The following is a 23,655-nucleotide window of genomic DNA, read 5'->3' as shown; positions in this document are numbered from 1 at the left end:
TTCCTTGATGGATGATAGTTAAGAACTTCCTAAGTATGCCAAATTTTTGAAAGATTGTTGTACAAATAAAAGAAATTTAGGCCTAATGCAAGGGTACAATTACCCTCATCTGTGAGTGCTATCATGAAGCCTCAACTCCCTATAAAATGTGAGGACCCGGTTCCTTCACAATTCCATGCAAGATTGGCAACACACATTTTTCTCATGCATTGATAGACTTAGGTGCAGCCATTAATGTTATGCCTCTTTCAATTTATCATGCCTTGAGTCTTGATTGCATGCATAAGACACCTATGATATGCCAATTAGCGGATAGAAGTGTTAGAAGACCACATGGAGTAGTAGAAGACTTGTTGGTTTGTGTTAAAGGTCTATTATTTCCTGTGGATTTCTATGTGCTTGATATGTCAAAAGAAGGGAGTGGGGATGATATTTTGATTTTAGGAAGGCTATTTATGAGGACTGCCCGTACATTGATTAACATGGAAAAAGGTAGTTTGATTTTGAAATGTGGAGAGGATCATGTTATTTTTAATATATATGAAGCAATGAAACATCCTTTTGAGGATTATTCTTTGTTAGGTGTAAGTTCCATTGAGTTATTGCTTCATGATGCTTGTGAGTCTCACATGCTTGATTCTTTCTCACATGTTGATGATGATTTGTCTCTTGTTACTACTACATGTATTGATGGATGTAGTTGTCCTATTTGTTTAGAGATTGATGCATGCTTGAATGATGCAACTACTTCTTCTCATGATTTGTTTAAAATATCTCCTATGCTTGATCTTGAAATGCTTGAGAAGGGTATATCTTCTTGAGTTGTAGGTACTAAAGCCATTAAGGCCGAATCTATGAGTTTTTCTCCACTCGAGCTTGATGTTCTTAGGATTCCCAAGCTATTGGAGGAAAATTCTACACTTTCACATGTCGAGGCCGTGGCTCAAGTCCAAGCACTTGAGGACAAGTTGCAAGAAAAGGGGGAGGCTGTAAAGAAAGAAGAGGAGAAATCAAAAACAAGTGACAAGCCTAAAAGACAAGATAGTACCATGGAATATTCCACCAAATTAGACTTGAAGAAGCTCATTCCCTCTTGTGTAGAGCCACCTACCTTGGAGTTGAAGCCTTTACCATCCAATCTCAAGTATGCATATCTCATTGAGAATGAGAAGCTTCCGGTAATAATTTCTAACTCTTTATCTCTTGAGGAAGAAAATGCATTACTTGATGTGTTGAGAAAGAACATACATGCTATTGGTTGGACTTTGGCTGACATTCCTGGTATTGACCCTATTGTGTGCACACATAAAATTTTTCGTGAGGACAATGCTAAGCCCATTAGGCAACCACAAAGGAGACTTAACCCATTGATTTTAGATGTGGTAAAGAAAGAGGTTGTTAAGCTACTTAGTGCTGGGATCATCTATCCTATAGCTGACAGTGAGTGGGTGTCTCCAACCCAAGTTGTACCTAAGAAAGGGGGGATTACTGTGGTAAAAAAATGAGAAAGGAGAGCTTGTTCCAACTAGAGTTCAAAATGCTTGGAGAGTGTGCATAGACTATAGGAAGCTCAATAATGTGACTAGGAAGGACCATTTTCCTTTGCCTTTTATTGATCAAATGCTTGAGAGATTGGCTTCCAAGTCCCATTATTGCTTCCTAGATGGGTTTAGTGGGTATTTTCAGATTCCTATAGCTCCTAGTGACCAAGATAAGACTACCTTTACATGCCCCTTTGGTACATTTGCCTATAGGAGGATGCCTTTTGGTCTTTGCAATGCACCTGGTACTTTTCAAAGATGCATGATGTCCATATTTTGTGATTTTATTGAACATTGCATGGAAGTCTTTATGGATGATTTTATTGTGTATGGTGAGTCCTTTGATTCATGCTTGTATTCTTTAGATAAAGTGCTTGGTAGGTGCATTGAAAAGAAGCTTGTGCTTAACTTTGAAAAATGCCATTTCATGGTAGATAAAGGAATTGTTTTAGGCCATTTGATTTCTTCCAATGGCATAGAGGTGGATAAGGCCAAAGTAGATGTGATTGCTTCTTTGCCATATCCTGTTTGTTTGAAAGATTTGAGATCATTTTTGGGACATGCAGGCTTTTATAGGAGATTTATAAAGGGGTTTAGTGAAATTGCTTTGCCTATGTCTAAACTCTTACAAAAAGATGTTGATTTTGTTTTTGATGATGCGTGCAAAAGGAGTTTTGACACTTTGAAAAGCATGCTCATTTCCCCTCCCATTCTTAAAGCCCCAAATTGGTCTTTACCTTTTGAGTTGTCATGTGATGCTTCTAATTTTGCTGTGGGAGCTATGCTTGGTCAAAGAGAGGGCAAGTTATCATATGTGATTGCTTATGCATCTAGGACCCTAGATTCAGCTCAGGTTAATTACACCACAACTGAGAAAGAGTTGTTTGCTATTGTTTTTGCACTTGATAAATTTAGATCATATCTTCTTAACTCTAAAGTTGTTGTGTACACTGACCATGCTGCTGTGAGGTACTTGTTTAAGAAGACAGATTCTAAGCCTCGCTTGATTCGATGGGTGATCTTAATGCAAGAATTTGATGTGGAGATAAGGGATAGGAGTGGTTCTACCAATCAAGTAGCGGATCATTTGTCTAGACTACCTCATTTAAAAGCTACTATGGTAAACTCTAACCCTACTATTCCTTGTGATTCATTTCCTGATGAGGCATTGTGTGCCATTTCATCTAAGCCTCCATGGTATGCCTCTTTTGCTAACTATATTGAGTGTAGAGTCTTGCCTCCTTGTGCTTCACGTTTTGCCATTGAAAAATTGAAAAGAGAGTCTAGATTTTACATTTGGGAACCACCTTTGATGTGGAAGATTTGTAGTGATAAAGTGATTAGGAGGTGTGTTGATGATGTTGATGTGCCTTCTGTTCTTGAATTTTGTCACTCTCATGCATGTGGTGGTCATTTTAGCTCAAATAAGACAGCTAGGAAGGTTTTAGATTGTGGATTGTATTGGCCTAGCTTGTTTAAAGACTCTTATGAATTTTGTAAAGCATGCTTGAAATGTCAAAAGGTTAGTAGTTGGGGTAAGAGACATGAAATGCCTCAACAACCCATTTTATTTTGTGAGATTTTTGATGTTTGGGGCATTGACTTCATGGGTCCCTTTCCACCATCCTTTAGTTTTGAGTACATATTACTTGGTGTTGATTATGTTTCAAAGTGGATTGAAGCCATTCCTACTAGAACTTGTGATGCTAAGATTGTTTTGAAGTTTCTCAAATCTAATATTTTTTGTAGGTATGGAGTTCCTAAGGCCTTGGTAAGTGACCAAGGATCCCACTTTTGCAATAAGATGATGAAGGCTCTCTTGGGTAAATATGGAGTGCATCACAAAATCTCTACACCATATCATCCCCAAACTAATGGCCAAGCCGAAGTATCAAATAGAGAAGTCAAGAAAATCCTAACCAAGGTGGTGAACACAAATAGGAAGGATTGGTCTTTACACTTGGAGGATGCTTTGTGGGCTTATCGGACCGCTTATAAGACTCCCATTGGCATGTCTCCTTTTCGATTGGTGTATGGAAAGGCTTGCCACCTCCCTGTGGAGATAGAGCATAGGGCCTATTGGGCCATCAAGAAACTAAACTTGGATTTCCATCTTTCGGCTAAGGAGAGATTTCTTCAAATGCAAGAACTTGAGGAGCTTAGGTTGGATGCCTATGAGTCTTCTAGAATCTATAAGGAGAAAACAAGGATTCTTCATGACAAGCTAATCTTGAGGAAAAAGTTCCAAGAAGGAGATCAAGTCCTCTTGTTCCAAACAAGGTTTATTCATAAGCATGCCAAGTTGAAGTCTAAGTGGGAGGGACCATATTTAGTGATCAAGGTGTTTCCCTATGGGGTTTTGCAACTCTTGAATAAAGCCACGGGTTCCACTATGCAAATCAATGGTCACCAATGCAAGCTCTACAAAGATGCCAAATCACTTCAAAAGGAGGAGGACTTCTCTCAACATGTTTTTGAACCACCATGATAAGGTTGTATCTCTCTAACCTTGAGCTTTTACCTTCCTTTAATTGATATATTTAATGATAGGTATAGTTCAAGTGTGGGGGAGATGAACCTAGTAGGAAAATTAGAGTTTATTTGCTTTATTTGACTTCTTTGTTTTGTGTTTTGGTTTGAAAAAAAAAATATCTGCACCACACTTTTGTTATGCATTCATTATTGATCTCACCTTATTTTATCACTAGTCTATACATACATTGAGGACAATGCATGATTTAAGTGTGGGGGAGAGAAATAAACATTTTGTTTTGTTTGTTTGGTTTTGTTTGGTTTTGCAAAAAAAAATTCAAAAAAAAAATTTCTTTGTTTTGTTTTGTTTGAGGTTACTTAATTACCTAGCTCTTGAATGGATATTTTGATTCTTGAGATGTGGTAATTTTTAGGATTGAATAGGTGTGAAATGAACATTCTTTTACCTTGAATTAATGGATTAGAGTGGCATATTACCCATTCATGGAAGAGGCTAAACACTCATGTGTGATTAATTCCTTAGTGATGTTACCCTCTAGAATTTGTTTCACTTCTTAATTAAGACCATATATCTTGCACTTGTTTGATAGGAGATGAGAGATGGCATTCATAAAAAATAGCCAAGAGCTAAATAGCCAACCTATTATTATGTATTATCCTTTGTTAGCCACTTTGAGCCTTTGGTTTGATTCTTAAAAAAAAAAATATTCACCCTATTTTTCCCCAAGGAATGCATGTTACACTTTTATATGTCTTTTTAATATTCATTGCATGTCCTAGATCAAATGAGTGGATGCCTATTATCATTTCTCTATCCATTACTTCTATTGTTTTCAAAGAGTTAGGGGCAACCAAAAAAAAAAACAACAAAGATAGATTTGAAAAAAAAAAAATTAGTCAAAAAGAAAAGAAATAAAGTTGCTAGAAAAAGAAAAAAAAAAGAAGAAAAAAAAAAAGAAAAGAAAGAAAAAAAATAAAAATAAAATAAAAAGTTGCCTAGCTCATCCATTCCATTTGTTTTATTATTTCTTATCATTTCTTTCCATCCTCATTGTGTTAAGGTGTTCACTCAATTGAGTTAGGTTATGCTTTGCATATTAAGGGGATATATCTTGATTTAGCATTATTTTGATGCTAACCCTATTTTTTTTTATATACATGCATTTCTTAGACATCCTTTCATTACCCATATCACAACCTAATAAAGTCCATTTGATTCTTGATTGCAAGTGTTATTTAGTGATGGAGATGTAGAAGGGTTACAAATTCATAGTAGGGTTTATCCTAAGAAATTTTGAGTGAAATTTAATACCTTATACACTTTGAGTGATGAGAGCAAACACTTAACCTAGAGAGGCTTACTCTTTGACATTGATTCTTGGTAAGGGTTTGTTTGTGATGTGCATAATTCTTTCGTAATTATTGCCACATTGATTGATAATTTGTAGAAGTTCATGAGCTAGTATTTTAGTGACTTGAAACAATGTTTTTCTTTTATTTCTTTGTCTTATAGTTTCTTTTGGGACCTTTTTCACTTGATTTTGCCCGGAGTGCAAAAGCTAAGTGTGGGGGAATTGATAGAACACATTTGTTACCCACTTTTATTTGTCAATTAGGACCATTTTATTAATGATTTATCACCTTCAAGTGCACACATTGCATTAGATTTGGAACTTTGCCTAAGTTTCTAAGATCAGTGCACTAGGGGCATTTTGGTCCAAAAAATGAACTTTTGAGAAAATGTACAAGAAAAATTGACAAAGTGCATTTTATGTCCAGTTGATGAATGGTGAAATTATATTTTTAAAATTCATTTTAGTTTGGGAGTAATTAAATAAAAAAGTCAATACTTTCTTAAGTGTCTTAGTTTGTCATAGTTTTTGGTTTGCCTTTGTGTGAAAATTTTTATATAATTTTGTGCAGCCTGAAACTTGATTAATTTAATAAATTCTCCCTTCTAATTATGAATTTAATTCTGGACATGAATTAGATTTTATTATATCATATGCTATTTAATTGAATTATGTGATTTATGTGACATAGGTGGCATGTGACTTGTGCATCAATTGGGCAATTGAGGTCAACACTCCTTGAGGACAATGGCTGATGGTTTGCACGTGAATTATGATTATTTTGAGGGATTAGATCAGCTAAAATGATGTGGATGACACATGGGAAATTAGGCACACATTGGAATCATCTACAAACCAATAGGAAGTTGCCACCTTGCAAGTGTGACAAGGCTCCCATTTACATTTTAATTTCTTTTTCCTTATTTTAATTAAGCTTCAGCTGATGGGAGACACCAAGGAGCACGCCATTTTAAGTCCCAAATGGGATCCAACACATATCTCATTCATCTTCCACATTCTCTCTCTCTTGTTCATAGTGTTCTTCATTTTCTCTCTTTTGTTCTTCATTTTCCAGCACCCTAACCTCCATTTTCAGCCACCAAACCTCCACAAAACTCATACCATTCTTCTCCTCTCTTCATTTTCGTTCCATCCCTTCCATTTTCACAAGGATTGAAGCTCATTTCCATCATTCAAGAGCTATGGAGTTTGGCCTTCACAAGCAATCACTAGGGTTCTTGAAGATGAAGATTGGCTAAGTTTCTTTGTGGAATCCTAGAGAGATGAAGATGGAGGATGAGTCTTGAGCTTCAAATTGGCTAAGTTCTTTTGTTTCCTATCCTCTTCTCTTTTTACTAGATGGTTAGATTCCTTAATCTAGGGTCTAATCATCTTAGCTTATAAATTCTAATTTGAATTTGATGTTGATGTAAAGAGAGAGGATTGTTTCATTTAATTTCTTCCTTGGACAGCCATGACTGAATTTTGCCACTCTTTGTTTGGCACATAATCTTGTGTTTTTCAATTAGTGAATTTCTTGTGTTAATATTGCATAATCTTGTGGTGTTAATGCTTGTGTTATTGAGTAGCTTGATGATAGGAAATTAGTCGCTTATCCTCAAAATTATACTAAAGCTAACCCTAATGCAATATAGGGCCAACCCTAGGTCATCTCCCAAGGAATGGTTTTAAGTCTAATTGAAAGTTATCTAGTGAAATAAATCAACCAAAGTTTGTAGGAATTTAGTTATCTAGCTAATTATCTAAACTAATTACCTAATATGCAAGTAATTAAAATGCTAGTGAAAGTGAGTGAAATGAACTTCCCTTTTTACAATAATGGAACCTTAGAGATTAGTTGATTTTGGACTCATTATCTTCTCATGATTAGGCTAAGTTTAGCTTCCCTTTCCTCTTGACTAAAGCTGTCATGACTTAAGAAAATTATCCTAAGCCAATTAACCTAATTAGCTAACCTCCCTAGGTCTTAGATTAAAGTCCCTAGTTCAATTAACCAATTGGTGAAGACATTAGCCAAGTGATTCACTCAAGATCCTCTCTCAACAGCCATGGTCAAACACATAAATTGAGCAACCACAAGATTATGTCAAGCTACTCAACAACACAAGCATTAACACCACAAGATTATGCAATATTAACACAAGAAATTTACTAATTGAAAAACACAAGATTATGTGCCAAACAAAGAGTGGCAAAATTCAGTCATGGCTGTCCAAGGAAGAAATTAAATGAAACAATCCTCTCTCTTTACATCAACATCAAATTCAAATTAGAATTTATAAGCTAAGATGATTAAACCCTAGATTAAGGAATCTAACCATCTAGTAAAAAGAGAAGAGGATAGGAAACAAAAGAACTTAGCCAATTTGAAGCTCAAGACTCATCCTCCATCTTCATCTCTCTAGGATTCCACAAAGAAACTTAGATAATCTTCATCTTCAAGAACCCTAGTGATTGCTTGTGAAGGCCAAACTCCATAGCTCTTGAATGATGGAAATGAGCTTCAATCCTTGTGAAAATGGAAGGGATGGAACGAAAATGAAGAGAGGAGAAGAATGGTATGAGTTTTGTGGAGGTTTGGTGGCTGAAAATGGAGGTTAGGGTGCTGGAAAATGAAGAACAAAAGAGAGAAAATGAAGAACACTATGAACAAGAGAGAGAGAATGTGGAAGATGAATGAGATATGTGTTGGATCCCATTTGAGACTTAAAATGGCGTGCTCCTTGGTGTCTCCCATCAGCTGAAGCTTAATTAAAATAAGGAAAAAGAAATTAAAATGTAAATGGGAGCCTTGTCACACTTGCAAGGTGGCAACTTCCTATTGGTTTGTAGATGATTCCAATGTGTGCCTAATTTCCCATGTGTCATCCACATCATTTTAGCTGATCTAATCCCTCAAAATAATCATAATTCACGTGCAAACCATCAGCCATTGTCCTCAAGGAGTGTTGACCTCAATTGCCCAATTGATGCACAAGTCACATGCCACCTATGTCACATAAATCACATAATTCAATTAAATAGCATATGATATAATAAAATCTAATTCATGTCCAGAATTAAATTCATAATTAGAAGGGAGAATTTATTAAATTAACCAAGTTTTAGGCTGCACAAAATTATATAAAAATTTTCACACAAAGGCAAACCAAAAACTAGGACAAATTAAGACACTTAAGAAAGTGTTGACTTTTTTATTTAATTACTCCCAAACTAAAATGAATTTTAAAAATATAATTTCACCATTCATCAACTGGACATAAAATGCACTTTGTCAATTTTTCTTGTACATTTTCTCAAAAGTTCATTTTTTGGACCAAAATGCCCCTAGTGCACTGATATTAGAAACTTAGGCAAAGTTCCAAATCTAATGCAATGTGTGCACTTGAAGGTGATAAATCATTAATAAAATGGTCCTAATTGACAAATAAAAGTGGGTAACAAATGTGTTCTATCACTTGACATAATCTTGTGGTTGCTCAATTTATGTGTTTGACCATGGCTGTTGAGAGAGGATTTTGAATGAATCACTTGGCTAATGTCTTCACCAATTGGTTAATTGAACTAGGGACTTTAATCTAAGACCTAGGGAGGTTAGCTAATTAGGTTAATTGGCTTAGGATAATTTTCTTAAGTCATGACAGCTTTAGTCAAGAGGAAAGGGAAGCTAAACTTAGCCTAATCATGAGAAGATAATGAGTCCAAAATCAACTAATCTCTAGGGTTCCATTATTGTAAAAAGGGAAGTTCATTTCACTCACTTTCACTAGCATTTTAATTACTTGCATATTAGGTAATTAGTTTAGATAATTAGATAGATAACTAAATTCCTACAAACTTTGGTTGATTTATTTCACTAGATAACTTTCAATTAGACTTAAAACCATTCCTTGGGAGATGACCTAGGGTTGGCCCTATATTGCATTAGGGTTAGCTTTAGTGTAATTTTGAGGATAAGCGACTAATTTCCTACCAGTAGCCCCTCCTTTGCTTATCCTTGATAGGTTATGTTTTTCATCCGGAGCTTTCTTCCTTGCCTTTTTAGGCCTAACAAGTGCTCTATTATATTTTGGTGGCTATAAGGGAGGCACTATAGATTGTGGCCAATCCTCTTCAGTTGGTACTGCACCTATGGTTAAAGCAAAAGCTCTCATAAGTGAGTCCTTACTATAATATGTAGAAACATCATCTTCAAGTACCCTTCTCATTCGATAAATTGCAGCCACAGCATGGCCATAAGGTATGCCAGTCAAGTCCCATGCGTTGCATGTACATGTACACAATATGCTTGAAACTTTGAGATTTCAACATTATGGTCCCTTCGCACTTGATTTAAAAATGCATCAACATTCTAATTTGGTTGCTCTCTAATGTGTTCAATGTACTTATTTGACAACCATGTAGCAGTCACCCATTTATTCTCCCTTTCCTATTCACAGTAATGCTCCTTTTAGTGAAATGACTTAATTTGAAATGCATCTCCAGAATGAGTCCTTGATGCTTGTATAGTCCATCCACAATTATGCTTGCACTTTACTCTGATTCATGATGCTTCATTTTTTATATACTTGAACTCAATTCCATTCTCAATTGCATATTGCTTCAATGCTTGCCTATAAACTTTAAATTTTGCAAACTTCATACCAACTTGAAGATTGATAGGTCTCTTAAAATTACTCTTCTCATTAAACTCGTTATATGATTGCTCTTCTATTAGTTGCCATTCATCATTTGATCCAATTGGACTTGCAACCTCATCACTATCATCATAATCAAATTTAGTCCACTATGTGCATCATCTACCATAGTGCATCTTCATTCCTTATACTTCTATTCCATGACCCTCCAACTTGGTTATCATGCATCCATTGATTAACTCCTGTAGCTAGCTAATCTCTATCAAGGTTTTCAAAAAAAATAAGTCAAACTGCTCATTATTGCTCTCAAAAAATTCACACCCATTTAAATCAATTTGAATGTTTAACTGCTCCTCGTCATCACGCTCATATTGTTCCTTTTCTTCAATAATTCTTTGATCCTCCCTATATTTCGGATCTTCTTGCCTTTTAGCTATATTATCTTTCAAGATTGTTGTCATCATCTCAATAACCTAACCTACATTTTTTAAAAAAAAACATGTATATTATTAAAGAAAAATTCCATGCAAAATAGAGATGGAAATGATAACTTAATTGACATATCTAAAAATAAAAAGAAATTAAAAACCTATGATATCCAATTATCCAGGCTTTAAAAGTTTATTTATCTATTGAAATATTTTACAAGTAGTTTTTCTTTCTTTTTACTTTTTAACAAAATCAATATAAATCACTAATAGCAAAAAAAAGTACTATCTTAGAGTAGCACACATTCCATTTATAATATACCATTAACATATTCCAAGTTTAGAAAATTCCAACAAACTATAAGAAAAAAGAATTATGTTTTACCAAAAAAAAAACACTGTTGCAAACGAATCACCTTTTATTGTAAATAGTTGAAAAAAGAAAAAATAAAAGTACATATAAAAAGTTATCTACAAATAAACTAAATGCTGAAGTGCAAAAGAACAAAAATAAAAATCAATTACCTTTTACCTTGTTTGCAAATATCTTCCCAATACGTCTTTATTATTTTTGAGTGAAGTTCCAATATGTCTTTTGATTATTGTTGAATTGAATCTATACGACAGCGAGATGCCACAATAAAAGGGCATGAGGGTTTTATTCAGCAAGATGCCATGGTGAAAGGGTAGCCAGATGCGACGCTAAAAGAGTTCTGTTTTGCGTTGGTAACTGTGGTAGGGAGATAGAGGGCAGCGAGGGTTTTTCATTTTTAAAGTCAAATGACATTTTAACCCTTATGAAAAACAATATAATCTCTATATATATATATATATATTATTTGCTTATATAAGATGCCATGTAAGCTTTTATGTGTATCGTATTATCTGACATGGAAAATTATGTTAATAATATAATAGAGTTAATTAAAGGGGGGGTTTGAAAAATAGAATTAAAAGTTAGGAGGATTAATTTTAAATTTTTAAACATAAGGGAGATTATATGCAACTGCCTCAAAATTTAGAGAGGTTTTATGTATTTTGGCTAAAAGAATACTCATCGAGGTGTGGCGGCAGTAAAGGAAGATCGTGTTTCTATGGTTTAAAAGATGAATCATCAAAAATGTCTAAGTCCTTTTCTACTTCCTGATCTAAATCTACCTCTGTTAATTGATGACAAAGAACACTACTGAAAAAAATAAGTGCATAAGCCCACACTCTCTATATCGACACGTGATGATGATAGAAGACATTGTTGTTGTTCTATCAATGGTCTTCTTGTTTGAGTGTGTGTTTGAATAGCCATATAAACCGATTTTTTGAGGAAAAAAATTGATTTTTGCTTCAATTATCTAAACACCAAGTTTTTTGGCTAATCAATTTTTGGGAGAAAAATTGATTTTTTTTTTGAAAGCAGTGAATTGAAGCTTTTGTGGAAAAGCTTATCAAAACGCATTGGAAAAAATTACAAAAAAAAGCTCAAGAAAAAATTACAAAGAATGCACATAATTTAATAAAAATAAAACAAACTTTCTTCTCTTCTCTTTTTTTTCTTAATAAAATTTAAACTTTGTATCCTCAAAAAAGTTGCTAGTATAAGTTTCTATCAACCATCACCTTTCACTCAGCACTTGCTATAAAACTAATTCAAATAAAATATTAATTAGTAGAGAAAAATTAATTTAAAATTTAGAATCATGACAAAGATTGTTGCAAAAATCCAGAGAGAGAGATTTTGCATCATTTGTGACATTGCTACATTTTCTATAGTGTCAAAATTTTAAGGCAATGCTTAACATATTCGCCAGATATGGCTCATATCCATAATGTCATTAGAAATTAATTTGTATATTATCATATTCATTATTTATTGTAAAATTGATGTTTGTTATTTAAGAATTAAATCTTTCTCTTTTATTAAATTTATTTGAACTAAGATATATTAAGTTATTTATTTATGTAAATTTAATTGTTAATATTAACATAATTTGAATTTTTATAATTAATCAAATATGTAATTTAAACAATATATTTTACTTCTTAAATAAAATTGGGAGAATTTTATTTAAGTACCAGGAAAGCAACATATCTTCAGGTGGCTCCCAAAGAGTTCCAAAATATCAGTTCAATCTTATGGGACTAAATTAAAAATAAGTTAAAAGTAGAAAAGACCAAAATACTCTTAGTTTAAATATTAAAAAAAACCACCAGCCACCATTGCTAGTGATCAGAGCTTCACTGGTGACAACCACCATCAGTAGTGGCTAAAGAATTATGGGCAATTAATTTCTCCAAAGAAGGCCAAGGTAGGTGTAAAACCCAAGATCCCTTCGTTCACTAAAAAATTTTAGACCACCAAGCCACTCAACCCATTCAATTATATAATGCATAAAATTATATATATATATATATATATATAATAAACCTTGTTTTCAAACCACTTGGTCATTATGTTACTTGTCGCGTAACTTTACTTGTTAATACCTTAACAAGACTTGTTAATTATTTAACTTTCCTTGTTAATCCCACGACTCCTACAACAAAAATAAATTACTTGTTAATCGCATAACTATACTTGTTAATACCTTAATTGGACTTGTCAATTACTTAACTCTCCTTGTCAAGTCCATAGATCCCACAACAGAGTTACATTACTTGTTAATCGCGTAACTGTCATTATTAATACCTTAATAGGACTTGTTAATTACTTAAATTTACTTGTCAAATGCATTACTCCTTCAACTGAACTGCATTACTTATTAATCATGTAACTTTACTTGTTAATTATGTAACAATACTTGTTAATTGCCTAGCTTGACTTGTTAATACCATAACAAGACTTGTTTAACTATTGTTTTGAAAAAGTAACCAAATTACTTGTTAATTGCATAACTTTACTTGTTAATTCCTCAACAATACTTATTAATTATCTATTGTCACTTGTTAAATGAATATATAATTTACATAACAAATTGAGTTTGTCAGATAACGAAAGCGATGACAGTTAGGTCTCCTTTATCAGTATTAAGCATACTTGTTAAAATATATTAGGCTTTAATTGTATAAGATCTTTCAAACCTCTAGTTTGATGAATACTGATAAGAGAGACCCAACTGTCATTGCTTTCATTATTTGACAAACTCAATTTTTTATGTAAAGTATATATTCATTTAACAAGTGACAATAGATAATTAACAAGTATTGTTAAGGAATTAACAAGTAAAGTTATGCAATTAACAACTAATTTGGTTGTTTTTTCGAAACAACAGTTAAACAAGTCTTGTTATGATATTAACAAGTCAAGTTATGCAATTAACAAATATTGTTGCGTAATGAACAAGTAACGTTACATGATTAACAAGTAATGCAGTTTGGTTAAAGAAGTCATGGATTTGACAACTAAATTCAAGTAATTAACAAGTTCTATTAAGGTATTAATAATGACAATTGCATGATTAACAAGTAATGTAGCTCTATTGTAGGAGTTACGAACTTAACAAGGAGAGTTAAGTAATTGACAAGTTCAATTAAGGTATTAACAAATATAGTTATGTGATTAACAAGTAATTTATTTTTGTTACGGGAGTCGTGGGGTTAACAAGGAAAGTTAAGTAATTAACAAGTCCTATTAAGGTATTAATATGTAAAGTTACGCAATTAACAAGTAACATAATAATCAAATGGTTTGAAAACAAGGTTTATTATATATATATATATATTTTTATCCATTATATGATTGAATGGGTTGAGTGGCTTAGTGGTCCAAAACTTTTTAATGGTCCAAAACTTTTTGGTGATCCAAAAGGTCTTGGGTTCTACACTCACCTTGGCCACCTTTGAAGAAATTAATTCTCCATAATTCTCCAGCCACTACTGATAGTGGTCCAATCAGTGGCCGAAGCTTCGACGATAGAGGTCCAATGGCTGCCATTGTCGGTAAAGCTTTGGTCACAGGCGATGATGCTCCAACGATGACGGCTGGTGGTTTTTTTAAAATATTCAAACTAAGAGTATTTTGGTCTTTTTTTACTTTTAACTTATTTTCAATTTAGTCCCAAAAGACTGAACTAATATTGTCACAATAAGAACAACCATATGATAATGGCACCATCAATTATCACGACTTACCACAAACTTATCAACTATATAACATATCAGATAAAAATGCATGATCGATTCCTCCTTATATCTTCCTTATTTTCTTCGACCAAAATCATGGGCTATAAAATCAATTAGGGCTCTGTTTGTATGAATGAACTGCCTAAGCTCACTAATTATGAGGAGTAACCTAGCCAAAGATTACTACACTCACTCTTAGACCTCAACTTCCCCCATTCTCAAATCATTAGGATGTCATAATACCCTAAGCTAGTCTCGTTAACAAACAAGTAGAGATAGCTAAGTTCAAGTTCCTTGAGAAACTATGAAACAATTCCTCGACAAACAGGGGGACAAGGCTAGCCTTCATTCACTGAAAGGTGACAATTAATACCATATAGATTTATCTTCTGCTCTCCCTAGGTGAACTCCCACCAAACCATCATGCAATATATGATACTCACTCATTTCACAAATTCACAAACACTAATAACTCATTGGGTTGCAATAATAAACTAACCCCTATAAGCATCTTTAATAATTTAGTAATTACTCTTCCTTTCAAACTCAACTACATATTCACTATATCACACAATCATCATATCACTTGTAATCTACTTACACAATCATCATATCAACTTCTCATTTAACACAAAATTGTAATATGAAATCATTTCATGTTTAACTTTACAATTATAGTCAAATTAGGTTTAATAAAACCTCTCATGAATTTTGGCATACATTACAATCACAATTTCAATCATTCAAGTTAATTATTCAATTTTCACAAACATAAATCAATTAACAAAAAAATTCAAGGAAATATTTCTTTCAATTACCTCAAACCTTTAAAAAGTCAAAGATTTATCCCTTAATAAATTGCTTCCAAGCTTTCTCTTCAAGCCTTAACCTGTGCACGGATGATTAATCTATAATTAATTAAGTCTAAGCTTATCATCACCACAATTTACACCATTTACACTTTATTTCAATAATTGAAATATTCCCAAAATTCTCACTTCTAACATTTAAGCTTAACTATTAGGTCTAAGAGTTGCCTCTAGCTCCTAAAAGCTCCATTAAACTCTCTAATTAATATTAATGGCTTCCTAACCAACTCTATTAACCCTATTAATGTCCATTTTCAGCCACTAACACACCCAGTACTATCAAAATGTGTAAACCCATAAATCTTAGGCTTAAATACTTAAAAGAACTCCCATTAACTCCATTTGAGCTAATGATTTTAGATCCATAGCCTCTATGAATTGAAAATCATCTCCCATTAATAAACCTAACTAAAAACATAAGAAAATGGGTTAGGAAAGAAGAAGAATAAGTTACAAAACATACCCTTGGGGTTTGATAGTTTCAAAAGGCCTGAGGCATAGGATTTCTACCCTATCTATAGGCCTCATCTTATTTTAGATTATTAATGTGTATAATCTTGCATGATATTTCCAATGAAGGAAAAAACTCATGTTTTGACTTACTTGCACTATATGATTGTTGAATTATTCTCCATATTTTGGGCCCTAGCATAGTATTCATGTAATTGTGAAATTTATAATAGGGCCAAAATACTAATGCAAATGAGGATTGTGTATGACATGTAATTGATGATGATTAATTAATGGATTGTGTAATTAGAGCTCCCTCTTTTGTTTTTGAGAATTAAGGGGTTGAGCATTGAAAATGTGATGTAATTGTGAGTTATGGTGTATTGCACAAGTTAGTTTTAGTCTTTGGAGTATGGTTTAAGGTGAAATTGGCTTTTAGCACGAAAATGTGAATTGGGCACCTATATTGTGTTAAAAGATTGAAAAGGAGTGGTTTTTGAAATGGGCATCCAAATTTTGATTGATAACATTAGTTAGAGCTAGGAGAAAGCTCTCTATACCAAGATCACTTTAATCAGACATCGAACAAAGAAATAGGGGGCATTGAAAGTTTGCCCCAATTGCTATCAAGATCGTGTGATGCATGGTGGTGTATGACACCTAATCCATAGTGCTTGTATGATAAGCCATGGTGCACGCCTCTCTCCAGCACTAATTTACTTTTTTCCATTTTTAAGCAAATGCTTTGATTCCTTTTGAGATCCCATGCTTCCACATACTCATTAAGCTCTAATTTATACTTGAAAGATGATTTTCTAGTTTAGAAAACTTTAAAAAACTTAGGATTCCATTTGTATAATTTGAAAAACTTGGTAATTACCTTGATGATTGAAGATTAGGGTAGATTAGTAAGGTTAATCTTACTCATCTAACTCAAAGATTTTACACAAGTGACCCAATTTCACTTCGGACCCAAATTCATGGCTAAAATCACAATCAAAGAAACTCATTATTCCTCTCTAACCACACCACACAAATCTTACTTAATTACCCTTAATTAGTTTGATTATTAGGGGGTTTAATTTTCAAGATGTTACAAGAGGTATTCAACAGGGGGACCACCAAATTTCTCCATGCATTTTCACCTTGCACATGGAGCGATTAAGTCATATTATTTTTGATGCAGTGAAAGATGAGCAATAGACCCTAATCAAGCTTTATACAGAGGGTCCTTCGATCTCACATTTATTCTTTATTGATAATTTGATTCTTTTTGGGGAAGCATCTACTAGCTTGGTGGAGATTATGATTGATTGTTTGGACTAGTTTTGTAGCTCTTCAAGCCAAAGTATAACTAAATCTAAAACCAAGATGCATTGTTCGACCAATGTTCATATTTCTAGGTCTACCAATTTAAGTAGGAAAATGGGGTCTCTTTAACTAGTAACTTGCAAAAATACTTGGGAATCCCTCTCATTCATAAGAGGGCATTGTATTCTCACTACAAAAAAATATTAAATTAGATATGACAATTAATGTAATATCCTCCTCCTCTTATCCCATAATTAAAACCCAAATCCCAAGTAATTAGGAAATGAGACAATAGAAATTATCAAATACAAAATTCTCATTGGTTAACAAAATGGGACCCCAAGATTATAAATCTAAAGTCAAATTAAGTCTTGCAAAAAGGTAAATCAAAGTTCACAAATATGCAGAAGCAAGGGATTATCGCATAAGTGGGTGTATAAGTGCAAAAATTTGGAACAAGAAAAATTCTGGAAATTTATAAGGCATGCACCATGGCTCGTTGAACATGTGCTGCAGCGTGTTCGCCTTTGTGACACATGCCACAGCTCATGACGCCATGCGCAGCGGCACAAATGCACGATTTTTGACAATGAGTTCTACTGTCAATTTGACAACTTTAGGCCCAACTTTTGATGTGTCCCAAATCTCCAACTGACATCCAAATGACATGAACTAGGAGTTTACAAAAAGATCTTTCCGGACTCTAACTAATGGCATTAGTCTCAAGCTCAAATTATTTTTTTAAAAGAAAAATTAGACACCCTTTTCAAAACTTACACCTTTTCATCAACTTTCACAAATTTCAAGTGTCCTAACCTAAAATTAAGGACCAATGGCCACCGAAACCAAAAGACCACATACAACCCAACAAAATTAACTCGTGTAATGCACTAAAACACAAGAAATACTTCTAGATCAAATTATCACTACTCAACCCCTTAACTCAAAATCATAAAAAGGGAGAGTTTACCATAATTTTCATCAAAATTTCTCAAATTATCACATAATATTCCCTACCCTCACTTGCATTAGTATTTTGGCCCTATTATCATAGCACATAATAATCAACTCTCTCCCTAAGGCCCAAAATATCATTTCAATTTACATTTTACTTAATGCAAGTAAGTAACAAAAAGGAAAATCCTAATTGGTAATCAAAATTGTCATACACATAAATTACCCAAAATAAAAAAGCCTAGTACAAATGAATTGTGATCCTAAGCCTCGGGTTGTTTTTCTCTATCTCCACTTCTTAAGCTATTCCCTGAAATATTAAAGACAACAAGATGAGTATAACTACACAGTAACTAAGGTCTAACTAGCCCATACTAATGCATAACAATTAGTTTAAATGTAAGTGGTAGTAAAATTATTACTTTAACCCATGAGAAACATTTAAAATAAGAAATCACAACTTAGCTCATATAATGACATTCACTTAGAGAAACCATGCTTTTAGCATCTTTCATATAAACAAAATTACTCACACAACTTATTGACAAGCCTAATGGCAAAAATTATTACTCAACTCAACATATCCATATTATGGACTCAATATAGACAACAAATGCCTTTTCTTACTATTTGCATGATCACACCTCCTTTATATCCTCCTTATTCCTCTGACACGAAAATGTGGGCTATAACTCAATGGGATAGTCTATATTCATTGACTTCCCTAGCCTAAACACTTGTGAGGAGATTACCCAGCCAAGGCGTACCTAACTCACTTATGGATTATGGTTTTCCCTATTTCTCACATTATGGGGTGTCATACACCCTAGACTAGCTTCCTCATTGAATTAGTGGATAGCTAGCTAAGTTTAAGTCCCTCATTGAACCAGTAGGACGATATGGATAGAATCAATTTAGGCAATCCATCACACAGATAGGGCCTTACCACGTGAATTTATCATCTACTCCGCTTCCTAGGCAAACTCCCGCCTCTGTAGATCATGCAATGGACATTCATGCGATAAAGCACACATATACAATTCATAAAACTTCATATTACACAATCATTGGACTTCTCAACACATTTCATGGAACTTCAAAACCAAATAAGTCGTTAAACTCCCCATTTCACAATCATTGTACCTCATACTTTCAAAATCATTGAACTTCCCTATTTTCATTATACCTCACACTTTTAAAATCATTGAACTTCTCTATTATCAAACATCATTGAACTCCTTCTAAGCAAAGATTCATTTTGCTTCTCAATTTGTAGAAATCATTGCACTCCCAATGAACATTAATACGAGAATCCACCACTATTGTTCTTAAGGAAAAGTTTTACATCATAAGACATAAAACTCACAAATTTGATCTAGTGGATTTCTTCACAAATTAAGCCACACTTGCATTTCTTTAATTTTATACATTCCAATGATAACTCATAAATCAATTAACTAATAGTCACACACAAGCATAAGATAGAATTTCCCCAGTTATCTCAAACCTTTGAGAGGTCAAAGGTTTCACCCCTCAACTATTTGCTCCTAAAGCTTCCAAGAAGCTTGAATGGTGCCAATGGTAATTACACTACAAGCATTTACCATGCAAAACATCAATATCCATTTTGAGCTATTTTTCACTAACAATCATCATTTCTTAATTCTCAAGATTTACTCTAAACTCATGTAGAAGTAACCATAAGGTTTCTTAGCTTCCTATAACTCTCATTTATAACACTAAGCTCTTAAATGGGCATGAAAGAAGCCACATTATTTTCAACCACCAAATTAATGAAAATTTCAGACACTTAATGTCCTCCAACCACCAATCATCATGCAACCATAAATGTCAAATTTACTTAGCTCAAAACTCTATTTAAGTCAATGGGTTTAGGCCCATAACTTCTAGAGACCAAAAATTACCATTAGAAATCAAACCCTAACTTTTACCATCAAGAAAATGGAAGAAGAGAGGAAGATTTAAGCAAGGAAGCATACCTTAGGTGTTTAGGAGCTCTAAATTACTCCCAATAGTCAGTTTCTTCAAGCCTTAGCTCACCTTTTTTGCCACTCTCTCATTCTCTTTTGTTTCCTTTTCATTTTCACTTCAAATTCACGACTTAATACTATAAAATTCTGGCCATGCACCGCAGCAGATGCACAGTGCACCGCGGCGCCTAGCACAGAGAGCTTCTTCCAGGTGTGTTGGCACACATACGCCCTGGCGAACCAACCCCACGCCATGGCGCGTGGCACAGAATCACTCCTTTCAGAAATTCTTCCTCTTCTATTCTCGGGTGACCCAATTCTCCTTCTAACCCGCGTTTAGTACTGAAATTGAGATCAAACATGTCCGTTAGGCCTCTCTAGCCACACACTTTAAAGATTCACTTTACTAATCTATTTAATTAATTAATTCTAGATTTAAAATTGAGAATGTTACAATTAAAGACGGGTTTATATCCATCTCTACTTGAGGCAACATTAGACACAAAATATCCAAATAGAGACGTATTTAATAGAGAAAAATAAATAAAATCATAGCAAGGGCTTTAGAGACGGATTCTATGCGTCCCTAAACAAGTTATCTCTAAAACTCTCTTTGATGTCGTCTCTATAAGTTGAAGATTTAATTTCAAAAAAAAAAGTTAGAGACACATTTAGACACGATCATTACATCGGCATTAAGCTCACTATCTCTAAATCCATTACTAATGGTTACGTTAAAAAATATAGATCCGAGACAATATTAGAGACACACATTTTATGCAATTAGAGATGGATATATAACTATCTCTAATGTCGTCTCTAGCATAATAAGAATTTTTTTATATTTTTATTTTATTTAATTGGCAATAGATTTTGTAATAGATAAATTTAAAAATTTTATAATTAAATATCAAATTATATACAATTAAATGTTAAATTTAAAATTTTATACAATCATATGACTTTTATATATACATTAAATTATAAATTTTTATTTAAAGTAAATAAATTAAATTTATCATATTATACATATTTTTATATATATCCCATATATAAATAATTTTATCTATTCCAGATTTTTATTTGTATTATAAAAAATTATATATTTTTTATTAACCTGTAATTGATTTAATTAATTAAATAATAATAAAACTTTAATTTTTCCCTCCCCCCAATTTTCACTCTCACTCATGACTCTCTCTTATACTTTCCCAATTTCTTTCACTTTCATATGTTCTTTCACAATCACACAACCCCGCCAGCCTTAATCAGTTTGCTTTTCATTTTTCCCACGTCCCTTCCCTCCCGTCACACTTCCATTTCTGTCATCCAAGTCATCAATTTCAGAAAGGAGCAAAAGCTTCGAAAGGTACGCATGAAGTTTTTTAAGTTTATTTTGGTATAATTTTTAGATTTTGCTATCAGGGGACGATGGGTCATTTGTCGTGTTGAAATGGAATTGGGGTTTTATAGATAAGCTTTGTAAAACTTGGATTTTTCTATTAGGTGGGGTTCATATTAGTAATATGTGCAGAAAGGGGGATTGGGATGGTGGGATTGGGAAATGTGTGAGCTTCCATATGTCCAACAAGTCACGTGGGTAGACATCTTTTGTAGATTATGAAATTCCCTTTTTGTTTTGCCTTTACAATGTTTTCAATAATGATTAAATTATATAATGTTGATTTCACTTTTCATTTGCTTTGTACTGTTAAGGCAAGTTGATGAACCCGACCCCACCACTTTTCAATGCTTTCACGTGGAATTTGCGTAGCCATGGGAATAATAACTTCCAAGCGTCTAAATTATATTTCTTTTGATAAAAAGTCAACAATACAAAAGCATATTTTAGTAAGGAAAAAGAAAGATAACAAAATAATAATAATAAAAGCTATATAAGCTAATTGCTGGACATCAACAAAGTGGGTCCATTGTCTGTAGATTCAAGCTGAGAGTTTATTATCATGCTGACTTTCTTAAAACTACCCATGATTTTGCAAATGTCTTCCTTTATAACACATCTCAAGTCCCCAAGTCCCTGCAAAGCGTGAAGTAGTTCACCAGCTTCGATGTCCAGCGTCCCACTATTATAGATTCCAATTATATCCATTGTTTGCATTCAGATCTGAATAAAGCCTCTATATTATATAGTAGGTTAGGAACTTATACAAATATGATTGGAACAAAATGAATAATATAGAAACAGAGTCTATAAATAAATATTATATGTATAGTTGTAGTTGCTGCATATCCTGTTTTAATGCTCTGCTCCATTCCTTTCTTAGGCCTACCCTATTTCATTAAGATGAATACTTTAGGATTTATGCCTATCCTTCAAAAAAAAAAATATATCAGCCACTATAATGAATACTCACACATGTCAAGCAAATATTAATTCTCAAGACTCTAGAGTCTTGATTAATATAAATATTCACACATTCTTCTTGTGTATACACATCACAAGCAATGGTTCCCAACTATACAAAATCTCAAGTACTATTAATTTAAAAAAAAAAATGATTCCAACTATTAGATATACATCAATATCTCAAAATAAAATTTTTATTTAATATATTAGTGCTACATTTGGTACACTATTTTCTTCTTATAGGCATAAGTATCCTAGATGCTTCATCTAAGAGTGTGTTAATCTTAGACCCTCTAATTGGCTTTCTTCTTTTGGAAACTGAATGTCTCTGCATTAATATAATTTCTACATAGCCTTGAATTTTCTTATGTTGTCATACTTTTAGAATTCTTTTCTTCAATCCTTTATCATTTTTCTTTTAGTTTGAGTATTATTTATCTATTTTTAATTAGGACACCTCAATTGTTTGCACATTAGGTTGGTTTTCTTAGATATCCATTACACATAATGAATGCACCCGTGCATCAAAAATGGATGGACAATAGACTTACCAACAAGCGCAATTTGACTAATGAATTTGTTGATGGGGTGAATGAGTTTATCAAGTTTGCTTGTGGAGATAAAATTTTTCAATATATAAAAATACTAAGGTGTCCTTGTAAGAAATGCAAATGCAAGAAGTCCAAAGTACCTAGTGATGTGATGGCAGATTTATTTAAGCGTAGCTTCATGGAGAAATACTACTATTGGACTAATCATGGGGAAACAATGCCTCCTTTCCTTCCAGTAGTAGTAGAGAACTCATTGTTTGCCCCCATTAAACAAAGAGAAGACTACAATCTCTTATGAACAAATGGTGATTGACGCTACCAGATCCAGGATTGATACGCCTAACCTAGATGCACAAAAATTCTTCAAGATGTTAGAAGCTACACAAGTCCGATTGTGGGATGGTTGTGGAGATTATTCTTAGTTATTAATTGCAATTGATTGTCTTAGCTTGAAGTCTGATTATAACATGCCTCATGGTTGCTTCAATCACATGGTAGATATGATGAGTAAATTAGTACCAAAGGGTACTCAATTGCCAAGAAATGTTTATCAAGCAAAACAATTTAGTTGAA

The sequence above is a fragment of the Prosopis cineraria genome, unplaced genomic scaffold, assembly GCF_029017545.1.
Source record: "Prosopis cineraria cultivar Desert tree isolate PC_DT_omini unplaced genomic scaffold, ASM2901754v1 PC3, whole genome shotgun sequence".
NCBI lineage: Eukaryota > Viridiplantae > Streptophyta > Magnoliopsida > Fabales > Fabaceae > Prosopis > Prosopis cineraria.
Note: the sequence above shows the minus strand (reverse complement) of the source record.